The following is a 19,623-nucleotide window of genomic DNA, read 5'->3' on the forward strand; positions in this document are numbered from 1 at the left end:
CCTTGTATTTTGAATATCCTTTTTATCTCTCCTGGAGTTTATAATATTATATATTATTTGGAATATATAACATTTGGAAAAATTGTTTCACTGAGTTATGCAGGTCTTCCAAATTTTGATATATTTTACTACACATACAAAAAAATCAAACTCATTAATATTACCACCAATATTGTCAGAGAAGTCATTACGTTTTGAGAAGCTGTCACATTTATAGTGGCAGATATGAAAGTTCCAGAATCCTAATTTTCACTTGAAAACTAGAATTTTATCATTGGTAATAAATATCTAAAGTTAGAACCTGAACCAAGGTTTAACTGGTCTAGAAAGTCATATTTTATATGCCACTTGTTTCAAGTTAAAATAGTGTTCCATGACAAAAGAGGCTAGTTCAGCTCACAAATCAAACAATTGTACTATTGCTTGACCTCGAGACAATCACTGGACTTGGTGCTTTATGAGAACTTTCCATTTTCTCACACACGTTAAAAAGACATATTCTCAAAGATTGAGATATCATACTATTAATGATTTTTTCCACTTTTCATCAGAGACATTCTTGACTAAGACTTGTTTGTCCGTTTGTTTAACTGCAGTGCGTAATGGTGAAGGATGACTACTGGTGCACTTTGGCACCATTTTCATGATTTAGACTCAGGTGCTAGCAGCTTGCTTTTGCACTATCAAGGCAAATAGCAACATTGCGAAGAAGGCAAAGAACATCTTAGTATTTTTTTGAAACTAGTTTTGACCCTTGCACACCTCTGAAATGGTCTCTAGGACTCTAGGGACTGTGGGCCGCACTTTGAGAGCCGCTGCTCTAAAAAATGTTTGCTACTATTTTACATATAAGTCAGCCTGGAAAATAAAAACACAAATTGTGCAGGCTGTTCTTATTTTTATTGGCTCATCTTTGCCCAAAGAGGTAATACAGTTAGTCTTAGTACAATGATGTCTTCTCTATATTCTGCATCTCCCTTTGGGATAGTGTAAGGAATATAAGCTTCGAAAATTCAGATTGTATTCAAATCCAGTGTGGTTTTTAGCTCGGTGACCTTGAATATTTATTAACCTCTCTGAAGTTGTTTCCTGTTCTGGAAATAAGCTTTATTTATAGTACCTAACTCATGGCTGGGCTCTTGTGAGGACTAAAGGAATTAAAGTGCCTAGTGCACTGCTTGTATCTATAGCCTGTAGATGCAGATTGGTCAATGTCTATATCTAATCTATAGAGCCTGGACTTAATAACAAGTTCCAATCCCTCTACCGTTAATTACCCATGGTCACTAACATTAAGTAGTTTCCCATACCTCTTATTTCTCTTCTCTCAAGTTTTGTCCATATTAATTGTGAGTACAATTAACTAACTCATCATTCCCATGAAGCCATCTTTAAAAAATCATGTGTCCTAAAGCTGCCAAGCTGGCGAACATGCAATGAGTTGAAAATTCAACCCCATTCATGAAGTAGATGATAACCCAAGTGTCAAATGATGCTTACAACGTACAGAGGGTCTACCTGCTATTGTTTTACTCTGGGCTCAATACAAAATGAGGGGTTAAGAAGAGTTTGGGGGAAGTTTAGGTCACAGTGACTCTTGAGGCTACTTCATCACCAAGGCAAATATATTCCTTAAGTATGCATGCACTGTATAACATAAGAATAAGGAGAAGAGCTTCACCCATGGGCATAAATATTCTGAGTGCTGGACAGCTGAAAAGATAAAACCAGCACTTGAACTTGAGCTATTAGCACCAAAGGCCATGTTCCCACTCACTGTGCTACAGCACCCTCTGAAACTCAGGGAGGAAGTGGCTGCACTCACAGCCTATGCAATTCAGTTTCCAGATCTAGAAACCTCAAAGCAGGAAAGGAAACAAACAAACAAAAAAAAGGTAAAAAAAGAGCATGAGTGTCACTTGAAAAATCTTAGATATCCAAATACTTGAGCCCTACTCCAGACCTAAAGTTTGTCAGCAATCTGTTTTAACAAGTCCTTAAGGAGATTTTTGAACCACTCTAAACTTTGAGGAGCAACACTATGTTAGAAAAGGGATGATCATAATAGTTAGGCAGAGAAACTCTCAGTACTGGCTACAAAGAGTAAAAAGGTTGTCTTCCCTAAGGAATGCTGGCTATCAGGTAATCAGAAAAAAGCCAGTTTAAGTATAAGATCAAACAAGATCATGTTGATGAAATGTTCTCAGCACAGAGACAGATTACTTGATAAAAAATGTGTTTTGTTGGTTATTTGATAATCTACCATTAAAAACCAATGTTTAAGTAAACATTATAAAGCAATAATAATTTTTAAAAAAGACCAATGGGGTGATCGAAAACCATTAGTTTACATTACTTTATAGAGTTCTTTGACTATATGACTGCAGCCTTATCAAGATGGCAAAAGTAGATATAAGCCTCATCGCATGGAACATGGTATTTATCTACTCCATCCTCCAGCACATCCGGCTGAAATATAAAGCCCAAGAAAATCTGAAAACCGATATGGCCCACATAAACTTAGAATATGGCAGCTTTAAATGGGTTATAAGGACTTCATTATCTCTTTTGTGAATACTTTGATTAAATAATTCACTTGTAGAACCTCTTTGAAAGTCTGTCATAGAGAAATAGAAAACCTCATCAGTCTTTCTCGTATGTTGCTGCTGATTACTATTATTATCAACATTTGATATCAGAGAGTGCTTTTCCCCACGAGGAAGAGAAAACCCCAATGCAGAACAGTTTAAGCAGGAAGAAAACCTACCTAGGAGCTCCAAGGTAGAGCAGCTCCAAGCTCAGGGTTTTAGGGACCCAGCTCCCCCTGCCCTTCTCTGTGCACTGGCTTCATCCTCAGGCTGGCAGCAAATGGCTGCAGCTGCCTCCATTCTCACATCAAGGTATGACAATATTGAAAGGAAGAAGAGGGACTAGCTCTTTTTAGCTCAGTTTCCCAGAAATTTCCCAGCAGACTTCCCCTCTTGTCTTCTGTCTAGAATTGGGTGACATGAAAATTGTGGGTCTTACTGATGCAGTTCCCACTAGATGGCTTCAGCAGATCTCTGGAGATTCTGTTAAGAATAGTCTTTGCCAGATTCATGGACCCTTAGTATTTTAGGTTTCCCTGGGATGTTTACCAAGTAGAGTTGGCATTTTGGCATTTTTATAAAATTATTGAATATTGTTCCTTTCCTGTTAGATACATTCTGATACAATCAGTTACAGTAAGGGTAAGTGCATAAAAATGACTACCTCAGACTAATCCTGCAGGGTGGTACAGATGATGGAAAGTCAACCAGTAGTATCACTACAAATAACAATCTCCACTTAACATTTACTATGTATATTTTCTATTGTGCTAGGGGCTATGCTAAACTCTTTGCATGTATTATATTATTTACAAATAAATCCAGAAGGTATGTACTTTTATTAATTTCATGTTACACTTGAGGAAATTTGGGCTGAGGTTGGTGAATCACTTCAAATCACCCAGTAGATGATGAGTCAGAACACAAGCTTAAAGACTATTCCACAGCTCAACTCCCAAAACCACTCTGCTATATGGAGAGAACACATTTAAAATTACATTGTAAATTTAAAAGTATAATTTAAACATCAACCTTCATACATTGTTGGTGAGAAGGTGAATTGTGGTGCAGCCACTGTGGAAAACAGTGCAGAGGTTTCTCAAAAAACTAAAATTATAACGACCATATGACCCAGCAATTAACTCCTGGGTATGTATTCAGGAAAAAACAAAAAAACACTAATTTGAAAAGATAATGAAGAAAGAAAAACACTAATTCAAAAATGTTCATAGCAGCATTATTTACAGTTGCCAAGATATGGAAGCAACCTATGTGTCTATCAACAGAAGAATAGACAAAAAAGATATGATACACACACACAATGGAATATTACTCAGCCATAAAAAGAATAAAATTTTGCCATTTGCAACAACATTGATGGACTTGGCAGGTATTCTGCTAAGTGAAATAAGTCAGAGAAAGACAAATACTGTATGATATCACTTACATGTGGAACCTAAAAAATACAACAAACTAGTGAATATAAAAAAAAAATAAACAGCCTCACAGGTATAGAGAGAAAAACTAGTGGTTACCAGTGGCAAGAGCGAAAGTGAGAGAGACCAGGTAGGAGGAGGGGATTAAGAGGTACAAACTATTATATATAAAATAAGCTAAAAGGGTATATCACACAACACAGGGAATATAGTCAATATTTTATAATAACTATAAATGGAGTATGACCTTTAAAAACTGTCAATCACTAAATTGTATACTTGTAAATTATATGATATTGGACACAACGATACTTCATTTTAAAAAAGATTACAACATAATTAACAGGCGAAAAGTGAAAAAAAAAAAAAAGGCCATTATCTGTTGGGGGCCAGAGTGAGGCACTCCGCCCGCGGCAAAGGTCATGAGGAAGGAGGCTCGACATATGCAAAGGCGGGATCGAGCCTCAGGAGTCCCCCTGGAAATCCTCGAGCATCTACCCCCATAAACAGAGCCTGCCTACTTTACTACTTTGTGCTCTCACCTACACCTCTGACTTTACGGGGGGCTGTCCCCCACCACCTCTTTCGGAGAAGGAGTTAACCTAGAGCTCCAGTTAATAAAAACTCCTGGGTGTGACAAGAGTGTTTTAACCTACAAACTCCTCTGAAGGTTCTCTAGCCTGCCTGACAGGCTTGTCCGGCCACATGTGATTGCTCACAGCCTCCCAACCATGAGAGGCATGAGATGCTTTAAACCTTCTAAAAACAGGTTCCTTAGAAAAGTTAGAAAACTATTAGTATAAGTATAATGGGCTGATTAGAAATTGTATTGGTGAAGGGTTTTTCATTTGTTGAGCCAATGTTTGTTGCTAAGTCTCCACATCCCCTGTCCTTACACACATTAATGAATATATAGAAGAAATAAGTATTAACCTTTGATATTAATCACGTTAGACCTTAGGCCAAGTAAATTCTTTCCTTAACTAAAACCCACTACACCCTCACCCTATAGGAATGTAACTTTATTTGGGTGGTGTCTGTTTTAAGAATAATCGCCCCTGGAGAAATAAGTGCCCTGGATGACTGACCGCTGTCACAAGGAGAGGGTCATAAATTGTCAGCAGGCCCCTCTGGCCAGAAGATGATGTAACACCCCTAAGACCTCTGTATACATTTGTATGAAGCACCTGACTTTGATAAAAGTCAGGACTGCTGACCCCACGTGACTTTTGTATAACACCTCAGTGTATAAAAACAGACCCTGGAAAATAAAGAATTGGGATCAGTTTCTCGAAATACTGGTCTCCCCATGTCGCTCTCTCTCTCACTCTGGCTGAGTCTCCATCTGGAGTGCGGAACCCGCCATGCTTACTAATTATGCCTGGGTTTCTAAGATCCGACTGGAGAGGCCTCAGTGTCTCCTCTCCTTCGGGAGAACGGAAGGATGCCTGCGGCCTACGTAAGTGGTGCAAACTTCTTGTCTTGAAGTTTTATTGGTCTCCCGCGTAAACCAAGCTACTCAGCCTCTTTTCTCCACTGAATTTCCTTACTGAGCTATCCTCATTCTACTACTCTTTACATCTCTAATTAATATCTAATTGAAGCTATTGTATCCTGATCCTCGTCGATGCCGTCCCCGCTTCGAAGTCCCTGGATCAGCCGGGGCTGGACCCCGGCAATTATCAAAGTAAGCATGGCATAAAACTCAGCAAAAAGGGAGTGAAAAAATGGAAGAGAAAAGGTGATACCACTGTGTTAAGTGCATCCAATATTTTAAGCTCAAAAACTTTTATCTTAAAACATAGAAAGAATCTGTGTGTGTGACTTATGTATATCATGGATAAGGGAAAAAGTGCCCCCAAAACTGGAGAAAAGCAAATGCCTGAATTTTCAAGGAGTGAAAAAGAGTAGAGTAGATTGTGAGCCAAATCATAACAGGTAACATTTATTGTTTCCTTTATGCCTGGAATTGTTCCAACAATTTTGTGATATAGAATTATTATTCTCTGCATGTTATACATGAAATACCGAACTCATGGGGTTTCTAAAGGGATTAAATAAGTGGTTATATAAGTAAAGTACTTAGAATAACTCCTGGCACATAGTAAAACCCTCTATAAATGTAGGCTATCATTGTTCTGGAGAAATCAAAGCCCATCCCTTTATGCCTGCAGTGTGCCATCTTTATTCAACTTATATTTAACTGTCAACTACTTTTCTAATTTTTATTAGCAATATTTTACAACCATAATGTGTATCAAAGGAAGAGTACAATGTTGGTTGATTGATTTTGCAGGTCAAGAAACAGAGGCAAGCAAATAAAGCAATTGATGTGAGATTCTTCGATTTGATTAGTAGTGGAAGCGAGGTTAGCTCCACTAACAGCAGGACACAAGGGTGCTTAAAGCGCCTCTCTATGACTCACCAGTGCCAACTATGCCTGAATCCAGCCTCTTCAGCAGTCTGGGGCCTGGGAGCTGAATTCCTCAGCCGAGCATAAATTGCTGATTTGTTATTTACTGAACTATGCTCTTTTTCTTCCCTTTGTGTTTCCGGCCATTGTCTGCAAGTAGTCATAAAAGTTTCATATAATGACAGGTAAGGGACTAGGAAAAGATGCAGGCATATGAAATCTGACACTCAAAAAATGTATTTGTCTTGCAACATGCTTCAAACAAAGCATTTCTCTGAGCATTAAAGCAATAACAATGGAAGAAACCCAGTCCCTGCCAATGCTAATTTATTTGGCACAAGTCATTTTGCCCACCTCATAAAAATAGGTGTGAGTCTGATGATTAGACACACTTAAGTAGTTCAAGAATGAAAAGTTTTACAAACTCTGAGGTGTGAGGGCAGTGATTTAATTTATTGATTTGGACAGGAATTTAGATCTCTTCCACTGTGGTTCTTATTAGCACACAATTCCCATTAGATAGCTGCAACAAACCTCTGGAGATTTATTCTGTTAGGAGGAGTGGACCATGCCAGATTCAAGGATTCCTAGCTTTTGTAGGTTTCCCTGGGATGTTTATCAATAGAGTTGGCATTTAGTCAATTTTATAAAACTACTGAATATTTTTTCTTTTCCTATCGGTTAAGGTATTAATTCTGAATTTGATTCCTTTCTCTTCCCCTAATTTGAAATCACTATCGTCATCCCAAATGTATTTGTTTGCTAAAGCGGTTAAAAATTATTTCACAAAACAACCTTTACAAGTGATCCCCCAATTTGCAGATACAATAAGCATAATAGCTCCTCTAGGCCATCCCACGTTGAAGGTCAGGAAGGGCGGTGGTGAGGAGATACCCCTCGTCCAAGGTAAGGCGCAGCGGCTGCGCTTTGCTGGAGCAGCCATGAACAAATATCCGACGCCCAAGGTAAGAGAAACCCAAGTAAGAGGGTAAGTGTTGCAAGAGGGCATCAGAGGGCAGACACACTGAAACCATAATCACAGAAAACTAGTCAATCTAATCACACTAGGACCACAGCCTTGTCTAACTCAATGAAACTAAGCCATGCCTGTGGGGCAACCCAAGACGGACGGGTCATGGTGGAGAGATCTGACAGAATGTGGTCCACTGGAGAAGGGAATGGCAAACCACTTCAGTATTCTTGCCTTGAGAACCCCATGAACAGTATGAAAAGGCAAAATGATAGGATACTGAAAGAGAAACTCCCCAGGTCAGTAGGTGCCCAATATGCTACTGAAGATCAGTGGAGAAATAACTCCAGAAAGAATGAAGGGATGGAGCCAAAGCAAAAAGAATACCCAGCTGCGGATGTGACTGGTGACAGAAGCAAGGTCCGATGCTGTAAAGAGCAATATTGCATAGGAACCTGGAATGTCAGGTCCATGAATCAAGGCAAATTGGAAGTGGTCAAACAAGAGATGGCAAGAGTGAATGTAGACATTCTAGGAATCAGTGAACTAAAATGGACTGGAATGGGTGAATTTAATTCAGATGACCATTATATCTTCTACTGCGGGCAGGAATCCCTCAGCAGAAATGGAGTAGCCATCATGGTCAACAAAAGAGTACGAAATGCAGTACTTGGATGCAATCTCAAAAACGACAAAATGATCTCTGTTCGTTTCCAAGGCAAACCATTCAATATCACAGTAATCCAAGTCTATGCCCCAACCAGTAATGCTGAAGAAGCTGAAGTTGAACGGTTCTATGAAGACCTACAAGACCTTTTAGAACTAACACCCAAAAAAGATGTCCTTTACATTACAGGGGACTGGAATGCAAAAGCAGGAACTCAAGAAACACCTGGAGTAAGAGGCAAATTTGGCCTTGGAATATGGAATGAAGCAGGGAAAAAGCTGATAGAGTTTTGCCAGGAGAACGCACTGGTCATAGCAAACACCCTCTTCTAACAACACAAGAGAAGACTCTACACATGGACATCACCAGATAGTCAACACCGAAATCAAATTGATTATATTCTTTGCAGCCAAAGATGGAGAAGCTCTATACAGTCAACAAAAACAAGACCAGGAGCTGACTGTGGCTCAGATCATGAACTCCTTATTACCAAATTCAGACTTAAATTGAAGAAAGTAGGGAAAACCACTAGACCATACAGGTATGACCTAAATCAAATCCCTTATGATTATACAGTGGAAGTGAGAAATAGATTTAAGGGCCTAGATCTGATAGATAGAGTGCCTGATGAACTATGGAATGAGGTTCGTGATATTGTACAGGAGACAGGGATCAAGACCATCCCCATGGAAAAGAAATGCAAAAAAGCAAAATGGCTGTCTGGGGAGGCCTTAGAAATAGCTGTGAAAAGAAGAGAAGTGAAAAGCAAAGGAGAAAAGGAAAGATACAAGCATCTGAATGCAGAGTTCCAAAGAATAGCAAGGAGAGATAAGAAAGCCTTCCTCAGCGATCAATGCAAACAAATAGAGGAAAACAACAGAATGGGAAAGACTAGAGATCTCTTCAAGAAAATTAGAGATACCAAGGGAACATTTCATGCAAAGATGGGCTCAATAAAGGACAGAAATGGTATGGACCTAACAGAAGCAGAAGATATCAAGAAGAGGTGGCAAGAATACACAGAAGAGCTGTACAAAAAAGATCTTCACGACCCAGATAATCACGATGGTGTGATCACTGACCTACAGCCAGACATCCTGGAATGTGAAGTCAAGTGGGCCATAGAAAGCATCACTACGAACAAAGCTAGTGGAGGAGATGGAATTCCAGTTGAACTATTTCAAATCCTGAAAGATGATGCTGTGAAAGTGCTGCACTCAATATGCCAGCAAATTTGGAAAACTCAGCAGTGGCCACAGGACTGGAAAAGGTCAGTTTTCATTCCAATCCCAAAGAAAGGTAATGCCAAAGAATACTCAAACTACCGCACAATTGCACTCATCTCACATGCTAGTAAAGTAATGCTCAAAATTCTCCAAGCCAGGCTTCAGCAATATGTGAACCATGAACTTCCTGATGTTCAAGCTGGTTTTAGAAAAGGCAGAGGAATCAGAGATCAAGTTGCCAACATCCGCTGGATCATGGAAAAAGCAAGAGAGTTCCAGAAAAACATCTATTTCTGCTTTATTGACTATGCCAAAGCCTTTGACTGTGTGGATCACAATCAACTGTGGGAAATTCTGAAAGACATGGGAATACCAGACCACCTGATCTGCCTCTTGAGAAATTTGTATGCAGGTCAGGAAGCAACAGTTAGAACTGGACATGGAACAACAGACTGGTTCCAAATAGGAAAAGGAGTTCGTCAAGGCTGTATATTGTCACCCTGCTTATTTAACTTCTATGCAGAGTACATCATGAGAAATGCTGGACTGGAAGAAGCACAAGCTTAAATCAAGATTGCCGGAAGAAATATCAATAACCTCAGATATGCAGATGACACCACCCTTATGGCAGAAAGTGAAGAGGAACTAAAAAGCCTCTTGATGAAAGTGAAAGAGGAGAGTGAAAAAGTTGGCTTAAAGCTCAACATTCAGAAAACGAAGATCATGGCATCTGGTCCCATCACTTCATGGGAAATAGACGGGGAAACAGTGGAAACAGTGTCCGACTTTATTTTTCTGGGCTCCAAAATCACTACAGATGGTGACTGCAGCCATGAAATTAAAAGACGCTTACTCCTTGGAAGGAAAGTTATGCCAACCTAGATAGCATATTTAAAAGCAGAGACATTACTTTGCCAACAAATGTCCGTCTAGTCAAGGCTATGGTTTTTCCTGTGGTCATGTGTGGATGTGAGAGTTGGACTGTGAAGAAGGCTGAGCACCGAAGAATTGATGCTTTTGAACTGTCGTATTGGAGAAGACTCTTGAGAGTCCCTTGGACTGCAAGGAGATCCAACCAGTCCATTCTGAAGGCGATCAGCCCTGGGATTTCTTTGGAAGGAATGATGCTAAAGCTGAAACTCCAGTACTTTGGCCACCTCATGTGAAGAGTTGACTCATTGGAAAAGACTCTGATGCTGGGAGGGATTGGGGGCAGGAGGAGAAGGGGATGACAGAGGATGAGAGGGCTGGATGGCATCACTGAATCGATGGATGTGAGTCTGGGTGAACTCCGGGAGTTGGTGATGGACAGGGAGGCCTGGCATACTGCAATTCATGGGATTGCAAAGAATCAGACATGACTGAGCAACTGAACAGAACTGAACTGAACTGATAACCATAATACGGACAACATAAAATCAATCAAAAGAGGACAATTTAAATTCCTCCCTGACATAAGTTTACATAACTAAAATCAAGAAGAGATTGTTGGGCAGTCCCACTTGTTGCTCTCTTCACCTCCTGCCCCTCAGAACGGAGGAGTCAAAGAGTTATCTGGTAATCTGGGAGTGTGGTAAGAGTGACCTGCCCACCCCTTCAAACAATCAAATATAGGCACAAAACCACACTGAATGTTATCTATTTTTACACTACAGTCAAAGTGAAGTTGCTCAGTCGTGTCTGACTATTTGCGATCCCATGGACTATATGTAGCCTACCAGGTTCCTCTATCCATGTGATTTTCCAGGCAAGAATACTGGAGTGGGTTGCTATTTAAGTAATATAGCATTCCAACTCAGCTAAGGCCCTCGGAGTGACAAGTTTGCAACCGACTTTCTTCAACTATTTGTGTGGTCTCTGAGTCTCACTTTTAGACAACAGGGCCTTACTTCTAGACTCGCAGCTAATGCTGGTGAACCTGATTGTAAAAAAAAAAAAAAAAAAAAAAAATTCCCATGGGCCCTTTCCCTGAACCTTCTTTTTTCTCCCTCAAAAATACCCGAGGCTGCAGAACCGTTTCTCTGCCCGCTCCCAAGGGGCAGACCTCATCTTGTGTCCTGTTTCTGCTGACGGTTGTAGTTACTCTGTGTTCTATCAAGTTCCTCTAACACCCTAGGGGAGAAAGTGAGCTCCAAATCCTTTGAGTGAATAGCAAGAAGGAAGAGATATCAAAGTGAACTGGCCTAAGAGTGAAAACATCTAGCAACCATTCATAAAAACACTCACATCGCAAAAGTTAATTCCCTTCAAGATAGCTCTTGCATTAGTGATGTGTTAGTGTCTGTCTTCTTCCCTTCAGTTACATTAAAGATAGCTCCTTTCTATTCCCTCTCCAAGCACTGGAAAGAACCAGGTTCCATGAGGGGATGAATAGGGAATGGATAAAGAAAAAAGATAATCCTTCCCAACATATTATATCACTTAAGGAATTCCTACCTTAATGTGCATCATTAACTACAAAACAATTTGCTTTATTGCAACATTAAATGTACGTTATATCCTATTTCTACATACACGAACACAAATAGAAGTTTCCGTGTGGGAGTATGGGCAGAAATCCTTCTTTTCCTAGTCTACCAAAAATATCCTATAACTTCCAGGCAATTCTTCATTCCCTTCAGTCTTGTGAAGAAGATGAGTTCTTTCTCACTATCAAAGATGCTAAGTTTATTTACACAATGAAGGATGTAGAAGTGATGTAGTAAGAGAAAGTAATAACACAATTTTTTTGCAAAGTTCAAAGGAAAAGGTGGCAGAATGGATGTAAAGCAAGAGGGCAGTGGGTAAGAACTATATATTTGGATTCCTTTCAGTTTTCTTTTTAAGAAGCAATTAAGGAATGAAATTCTTTGTATTTTCAATTATTAGCTGTGATTCTTCACTCAAATGTTTAAAATCAGCTTTATTAAAATGTAATTCAAATATCATGTACTTTACCTTTTTAAAATGCACAATTCAGTGGTGTTTGGTATGTTCACAGAGTTCTGCAACATCATTATTATTTAATTCCAGAATATTTTCATTATACAAAAAGAAACCCTGTGTCCACTAACAGTAACACCCTATTATCCCACCCCCAGCCCTTGCAACTATATTTTCTATTTCTATGGATATTCTGGACATTTTATATAAATGAATCATATAACATATGTCTTTTATTACTGGCTTCTTTCCTTAGCATAATAATTTCCAGGTTCATCCATGTGGTAGCATGGATCAGAACTTCATTCCTTTTAATGACTGAATAATATTTCGTTGTATAGATATAACATAGTTTGTTTATCCACTCATCCATTGATGGGTGTTTGTTTCCACTTTTTGGCTATTAAGAATACTGCTGCTATAAACATTCATGTACAAGACATATGTTTTCAACTTTATTGGGTACATAGTGAGGAGCAGAAATGTTGGGTCACATATTAACTTTACATTAAATATTTTTAGAAACTGTCAAACTGTGACATTATTTTATATTCTTAACAGCAATATGTGAGGGTTCCAATTTTACCTTGTTACTGTCAATCATTTAGTCTATAGACATCTGAATTGGTTCATAGTAGTACGTTACTGTGATTTTGAGGTGCACAATCTCTAATGATGTCTAATATCTTGTCTAATGATGTTAAATGCCATTTTATATATTTGTTGGCCATTTGTATATTTTCTTAGGAGAAATATCTACTTATATCCTTTGACCATTTTTTAATTGGATTATGTCTTTGATCATGCAGGTTTTTTGTCCTTTATTTTATAGTATGGTATATAATATTAATTGATTTTTGTATGTTGAACTGGCTTGCATTCCTGGGAAAATACCACTTGGTCATGTTGTATAACCTTTTTATATGCATTCAGTTTGCTATTGTTTTGATGAGGAATATATATATGCTATGCTATGCTATGCTAAGTCACTTCAGTCATGTCCAACTCTGTGTGACCCCATAGACAGCAGCCACCAGGCTCCCCCATCCCTGGGATTCTCCAGGCAAGAATACTGGAGTGGATTGCCATTTCCTTCTCCAATGCATGAAAGTGAAAAGTGAAAGCAAAGTCGTTCAGTCATGTCCGACTCATAGCAACCCCATGGATTGCAGCCTACCAGGCTCCTCCATCCATGGGATTTTCCAGGCAAAAGTACTGGAGTGGGGTGCCATTGCCTTCTCTGAATATATATATATATATATATATATATATATATTCAGAAGAGATACTGGTTTGTAGTTTTCTTGTGATATTCATTTGATTTATCTATCAGGACCATACTGACCTCATAGAATAGGTTAAGAAGTGTGCCCTCTCTTCTATGTGTTGGAAGTATACGAAAGATTGGTGTTAATTTTTGAAACATTTGGTAAGTAAGAAAGTAAGTAAGTGTTAGTCACTCAGTCGTGCCCAACTCTTTGCAACCCCATGGATTGAAGCCCATCAGGCTCCTCTGTCCATGAGATTTTCCAGGCAAGTATACTGGCGTGGGCTGCTATTTCCTTCCCTAGGGGATCTTCCCAACCCAGGGATCAAACCCAGGTCTCCTGCAGATTCTTTACTGACTGAGCTACAAGGGAAGCCCAAACATTTGGTAGAACTGACAAATGAAGTCATCTGGGCCTGGAATTTTCTTGGTGGGATGTTTTAAAATTACTAATTCAATCTCCTCACCTGTTATATATCTCTCAGATTTTCTATTTCTTCTTGAGTCAATCTCAATAATTTTTGCCTTTCTGGAATTTGTACATTTCATTTAGGTTATCTAAATTGTTGGTATGTCTTTTATATGCTATGTATAGTTTCAGGTTCTAGGAATAAAAGTGAGCAAAGAAGACACTACCCTGTTCTTATGGATCAACTATTCTCTCATAAGAGAGGGGGACATGAAGTAAAAAATAAATTATATAATACATAATATAATGTCAGGAGGACATTTGATTATTCCATACAATTCAATAGATGACAGCTTACCTGTGCATTGGACATTATATTCCGATCATGAGTTACTAAACACAACATGTTGGTTGGATGCCTACCAGGTTAAACAGATTCTCACAAAAAATTCCTTTTCATACATCAAACCCATATAAAGAATAAATTTGTGGATATATTTTGTTTTTAAAGTTAAAGTGTATCCACAGAGATATTAATTGATCAATAAGGTAGTTCACTTAAGGGAGGGACAAATCAACTGAAAACAGCTCTTTTCTTAAATGGCTAGTTAACTTGGTGGCACTTAATCCCCTGATACAGCTTAAGAGTGAAGCACTTCATCAGTGGTCTCACTTCAAATTAGTCAAAATGGTGCCCTACATAGAAAGCCTTGCCGAATGGGAGGTCATCTACTTCATAGATTTCCATGATGTACACTTCTCTTGTGTTGTAACAATCATGATTCAGAGCTCACCTCAGGACCTTGGACAGCACCTGTTAAGCTCTCTCATGTTAACACACGTGAAAACATTAATTGCTAAATTCTTTATGAACACAACCTCATTATCCATCATGACACTGTAAGATAGATAACATAATTTTTCTCTTTTTACAGATGAAGAAACTGAGGCTCTAAGATATAGTCTTATAACTAGTAAGTGGCTGAGATGCAATTTGAACCCAGGAAATTGGATTCTAAGCCAATATGTTTTATCACTGTATTATCCTCCCTTCTAAGTAATAGATTACACATGTGAAAAGTCTTGCCTTATCAGTTTATTATGGCTAACCTCACCTCCTTCAAGTTAGGCTCATTAAGGAAGAATAATGGAGACAACAAGCAAAAACAGCTATCTTCTATCTAAACCGCTTCTTAAACATCTTCACGTCCTTATCCTTGTTACCACCCTCACAGGCTGCATTTGCATAGACTTCCTGAGAAGACATATTCCACTGTAACTTGTGATGAGCTAGGATAACCCTGAAAGTAATGGGCAAAGTTCAAATATTAGCAACTCCTAGGCCTGCAGGTAATCTATGTGAATTTAATAGTATTCTAACCATCTTAACTACCCCAGTATGAAATCGTCAGCTTTTTCCATTAAAACTTTAAACAAAAAGATTCAAAATACTGTAATTAATTATCTACAACATATATATAAGAAACAAAAGTCACTTAAATTAAATATATATATGTATATATACATATATATATATATATGTATATTAGAGTGATTCACTGCTAGTGTTTTGGTCCCTTTGAGTTTCTTTGAAAACAAAGATGGGGTGCCTAGAGTATTTCTAAATCAATTAAGAACAGTCTTTCTGAATGACAGCCTGCTCATTTATTGTTTCTCTTTACTTTTAACAAATTCAAAGTCTTTTATAACAATAGAGAGGCGATAGACTTAGATTTTTTTCTAAAAAAACATATTGAAAACCAATCCTCAGTACACATCCACACATCAGATACTACTGGTAAGCAAATGAATACAACCTCAAACATTAGGCCTAAAACAAAGTGAACAATCTGATGTCAGGCCACTTCTTGGAGTTCTTATGTCGAGAGGCTCACTTCTACCTTAAAGCAGATCAAACCCTGTATCTTGGTCAAGTTTTGTGCTTCCATTGCCTGTGTAATTCACAATTAGCATAATAGGGGCACTCGGTTTTCTGGCTGCATTATGGCAAGCACATCTGATGAGTTTGTGGGAAAATGTTCACAAGTACCATCAGTCATTGTCTGGAGATTTATGATTCGCATGTAAGATCAACAGTCTGGTGAGCACTGATTATTTAACTGCTGCACAGCACCATCTGTCTCCACCCAGGAACCTTAAAGATTTCTTAGATAATGTTGCAGGATCATCTTTTAAGAGGCATTGTCAATGGTCTTCCAACCTCTTTGGACTAAAGCAAAACTGAAATGAGAGAGCTATCCAGTGAGTCTCGGAAGTTAAAGAACTTGTTACAAATAAATATCCTATACATGAAAATAAGCTTTTACTAACAGGTTTAGCAAAGTCTCACAAACACACACACACACACACACACACACACACACACACACACACATGAATGGGCTTCGCAGGTGGCGCTAGTGGTAAAGAACCCACCTGCAAATGTAAAAGACATAAGAGACCCAGGTTCGATCCCTGAGTCAGGAAGATCCCCTGGAGGAGGACATGGCAATCCACTCCAGTATACTTGCCTGGAGAATCCCATAGACAGATGAGCCTGATGGGCTACATTCCATAGGGTCACAAAGAACTGGACACAACTGAGGTGACTTAGCATGCATATACATATGTGTGTGTGTGTGTGTGTGTGTATTCTACAATATCTGAGGACTGAATTAGACATGCCAATACCTACTCTCCTTATAGACTTAAGGATATATAATTCTTAAATTCTGAAATTTATATAATTCTTAAATTCTGAACAGAGTAGGACTGCCTTGCTAAAAGCAACCACCATTGATTTGAAAGATGGCCTGACAGCTGTACTTAGCTACAGTGACAGAGACCATGCTTACCAAATACCCATGTGCTTTCACTATGGTAGTGCATTTAAAAATGATGTTGAGTATAGCATTTTCAGGATATTCTTTTCTAAAGATCAACCTACACTTTTATTATGTATTAATATTTCCCAACACGCTCCCCGCCTTGCAATTAGCTTACGGCTGCAGTCCATGGGGTCGCTAAAAGTCAGACATGACTGAGCGACTTCACTTTGACTTTTCACTTTCATGCATTGGAGAAGGAAATGGCAACCCACTCCAGTATTCTTGCCTAGAGAATCCCAGGGATGGGGGAGCCTGGTGGGCTGCCATCTATGGGGTTGCGCAGAGTCGGACATGACTGAAGCGACTTAGCAGTAGCAGCATATGATTAAATTGACCAATGGCTTCTCTATGTGTCCCTTCCAGGTAGAGGCATGTAGGGGCTGGTATGTCTTCTTTCCCAATGGAGGCAACCTTGAAGAACATGCACAGGTGTTGTAGAAGATGGAGATCTCCCTTGTCAACACTGGGCTGTGATAAGAGTGAGAAATACACTTTTATGCGCTAAGCCCCTGAGATTTCAATGTTGTGTGTTGCATTTAATTACTCTGAAAATACAGCCACAAATAGATGGCATTGATAATTCTCACCACTTAAATCTTATTTTCACTATCAAATTGGGCATAAGAAGAAAGTTTTTTCTCTTATCAAAGGAGTTAAAGAGTTCTTGTAACTATTCTAGTTCTATGGTGTTGCCTTCAAAAATTATGCTGATCAAAAGATTCTTTGGGTACTTTTTTTCTAAAGATCACCCTAAACTTAATTACATTGAGAGGTATGTAAAATTAAGACATCTGCCCAATTATTTTTATTCCAGTCTTATTAGTAGGCTTGAAAAACAACATTTAATTACAGTACATTGGGCTGCATGTCCCAGTAACCTCAAAACTGTGGCATGCCATCTTCCCTGCAAGAACTTGAATGGCAAATACCTGCTTGATCCATCTTTTTGGGCTGGGACCATGACATTAACTGCCTGGATTCAAATGTACTATGGATGGGGTGACCAAGAGAGAAGGGCAGAGACACCCAAGCTTTTAACAAGCTGTCATCCCGAGCTGCTGCTGCTGCTAAGTTGCTTCAGTCGTGTCTGACTCTGAGCGACCTCATGGACTGCAGCTCACCAGGCTCCTCCGTCCATGGGATTTTCCAGGCAAGAGTGCTGGAGTGGGGTGCCACTGCCTTCTTCGGCCTTCCCGAGCTATCTGCTCATAAAGAATGACTTTTATCAAGAAATCTCACTGTTATTCCAGAAGGCATCTGTCCCATTATCTTAGCCACAATGAGTGAAGCACAATGAAGCAATTTTTTGCAAGACCTTGGCCACAAGCTACATTTGGTGACCTAGAATTGATTACAGTATTGTAAGGGTTGTAAAAGATCGCCGTTTAAGTATGAATACTGCCTGTAACTCCTCAAAGGAAATATTCCGTGAAATGTGACCAAGACGTCTTGGTCAGAAATATATGTCAACTTCCTAAACCTACTCTAGATGGAGAAATCACTATTTTAAAAGATGTCACAAAATATTTTCCAATTATTTGCTGAATTTTTATGTCTTCTTTTTTCCATAATGACAACCTTATTGCTGCGCTAGAGTAGACAAAAGGAGATTCCTGACCCTGTGTGTGTAGAGGACACAACTAGGCTGGAGGGGGAGGGAACATGTGTGACTAAGTATTTCCCCCTCCATTGGTTTCTGTGGAACCTTGTGGAGAAACATCCATTGCAAAACATACCTGGACTCTCGGAAGGGAGGAATTTCTTGTCTGCTGAGTGACTTCAGAAGCAGGGACTGTGGGTCTGCAGCTTAGTCCCTCCTTTCCCTCTTTCTTCCTTGGATTTCTCTGGGTGCAGAGAAATTGTGCCATGAGGTAAGTTTAGTGGCAAAGGCTCTGCCCTTGCAAGGAGAAGTCACAGTTTTCCTGCCAACCTGCGATGGATGGGTAAGTTGGCCAAATTCTAGGGTTCAACATTATGAAATTCTCTCTAGTTACACATCTCCAAAAGTTACATCCTCCAATTCAGCATTAATCTAGTATAAACCAAATACTTTTATGTTCATTTGCTTGACTCCTTTATCTTGCAATTCCAGACTTGGCATGGGGGGTGTGGTGCACCAACCCAGGACAAAAATTCACCAACCAAACTAGGGGAATTTGTCCAGAAGACAGTTTCAAAGTCCCAAATAGGCCAGAAAGTATTCAGATGTTCTATATTAGTCAACTAAAACCAACTCAAGCTAGAAGTGGAGGTGGGGAGGGCACGGAATTTTACATGAAGATACAGTGATATTTCATTGAATTCAGGGCAAAAAAGCTGTTGGACCTTAAAAGGGAACTGGAACCAAGAAAACTGAGCCCAGATGGATTCACTCTACCTTGCTCTCTCTTCTCTTTCTCTGTAGATGGACTTTCTCTTCTTCTCCAGACCACATGGGATTTTATGTCTGTGTGCATGTCAGGAAGGAGTCCATACTGATGTAATTAATTATAATCATGAGGAAAAGAATTAGACAGAGCAATATGCCTGCTGCTGCTAAGTCACTTCAGTCGTGTCCGACTCTGAGCGACCCCATAGACGGCAGCCCACCAGGCTCCCCCGTCCCTGGGATTCTCCAGGCAAGAACACTGGAGTGGGTTGCCGTTTCCTTCTCCAATGCATGAAAGTGAAAAGTGAAAGTGAAGTCGCTCAGTCCTGTGCAACTCTCAGGGACCCCATGGACTGCAGCCTACCAGGCTCCTCCATCCATGGGATTTTCCAGGCAAGAGTACTGGAGTGGGGTGCCATTGCCTTCTCTGAGCAATATGTCTACTGTATCAATAAATCAATAATGTAAG

At 39.3% G+C, this 19,623-nt stretch overlaps 1 long non-coding RNA gene across 1 annotated transcript in view; it reads right to left on the minus strand.

Annotated features, from left to right (window-relative positions):
- LOC129659101 (uncharacterized) overlaps positions 1–19,408 on the minus strand; it is a 70,465-nt gene extending 51,057 nt beyond the window's left edge. Inside the window, exons 1-2 of the long non-coding RNA XR_008717792.1 lie at positions 18,523–19,408; positions 6,450–6,587 (exon numbers count right to left, since the gene is read on the minus strand). This is a non-coding gene — a long non-coding RNA (uncharacterized LOC129659101). The remainder of the gene's footprint in view (positions 1–6,449; positions 6,588–18,522) is intronic.
- Positions 19,409–19,623: the final 215 nt, after the last annotated feature.

This window comes from Bubalus kerabau, chromosome 8 (assembly GCF_029407905.1).
Source record: "Bubalus kerabau isolate K-KA32 ecotype Philippines breed swamp buffalo chromosome 8, PCC_UOA_SB_1v2, whole genome shotgun sequence".
Lineage (NCBI taxonomy): Eukaryota > Metazoa > Chordata > Mammalia > Artiodactyla > Bovidae > Bubalus > Bubalus kerabau.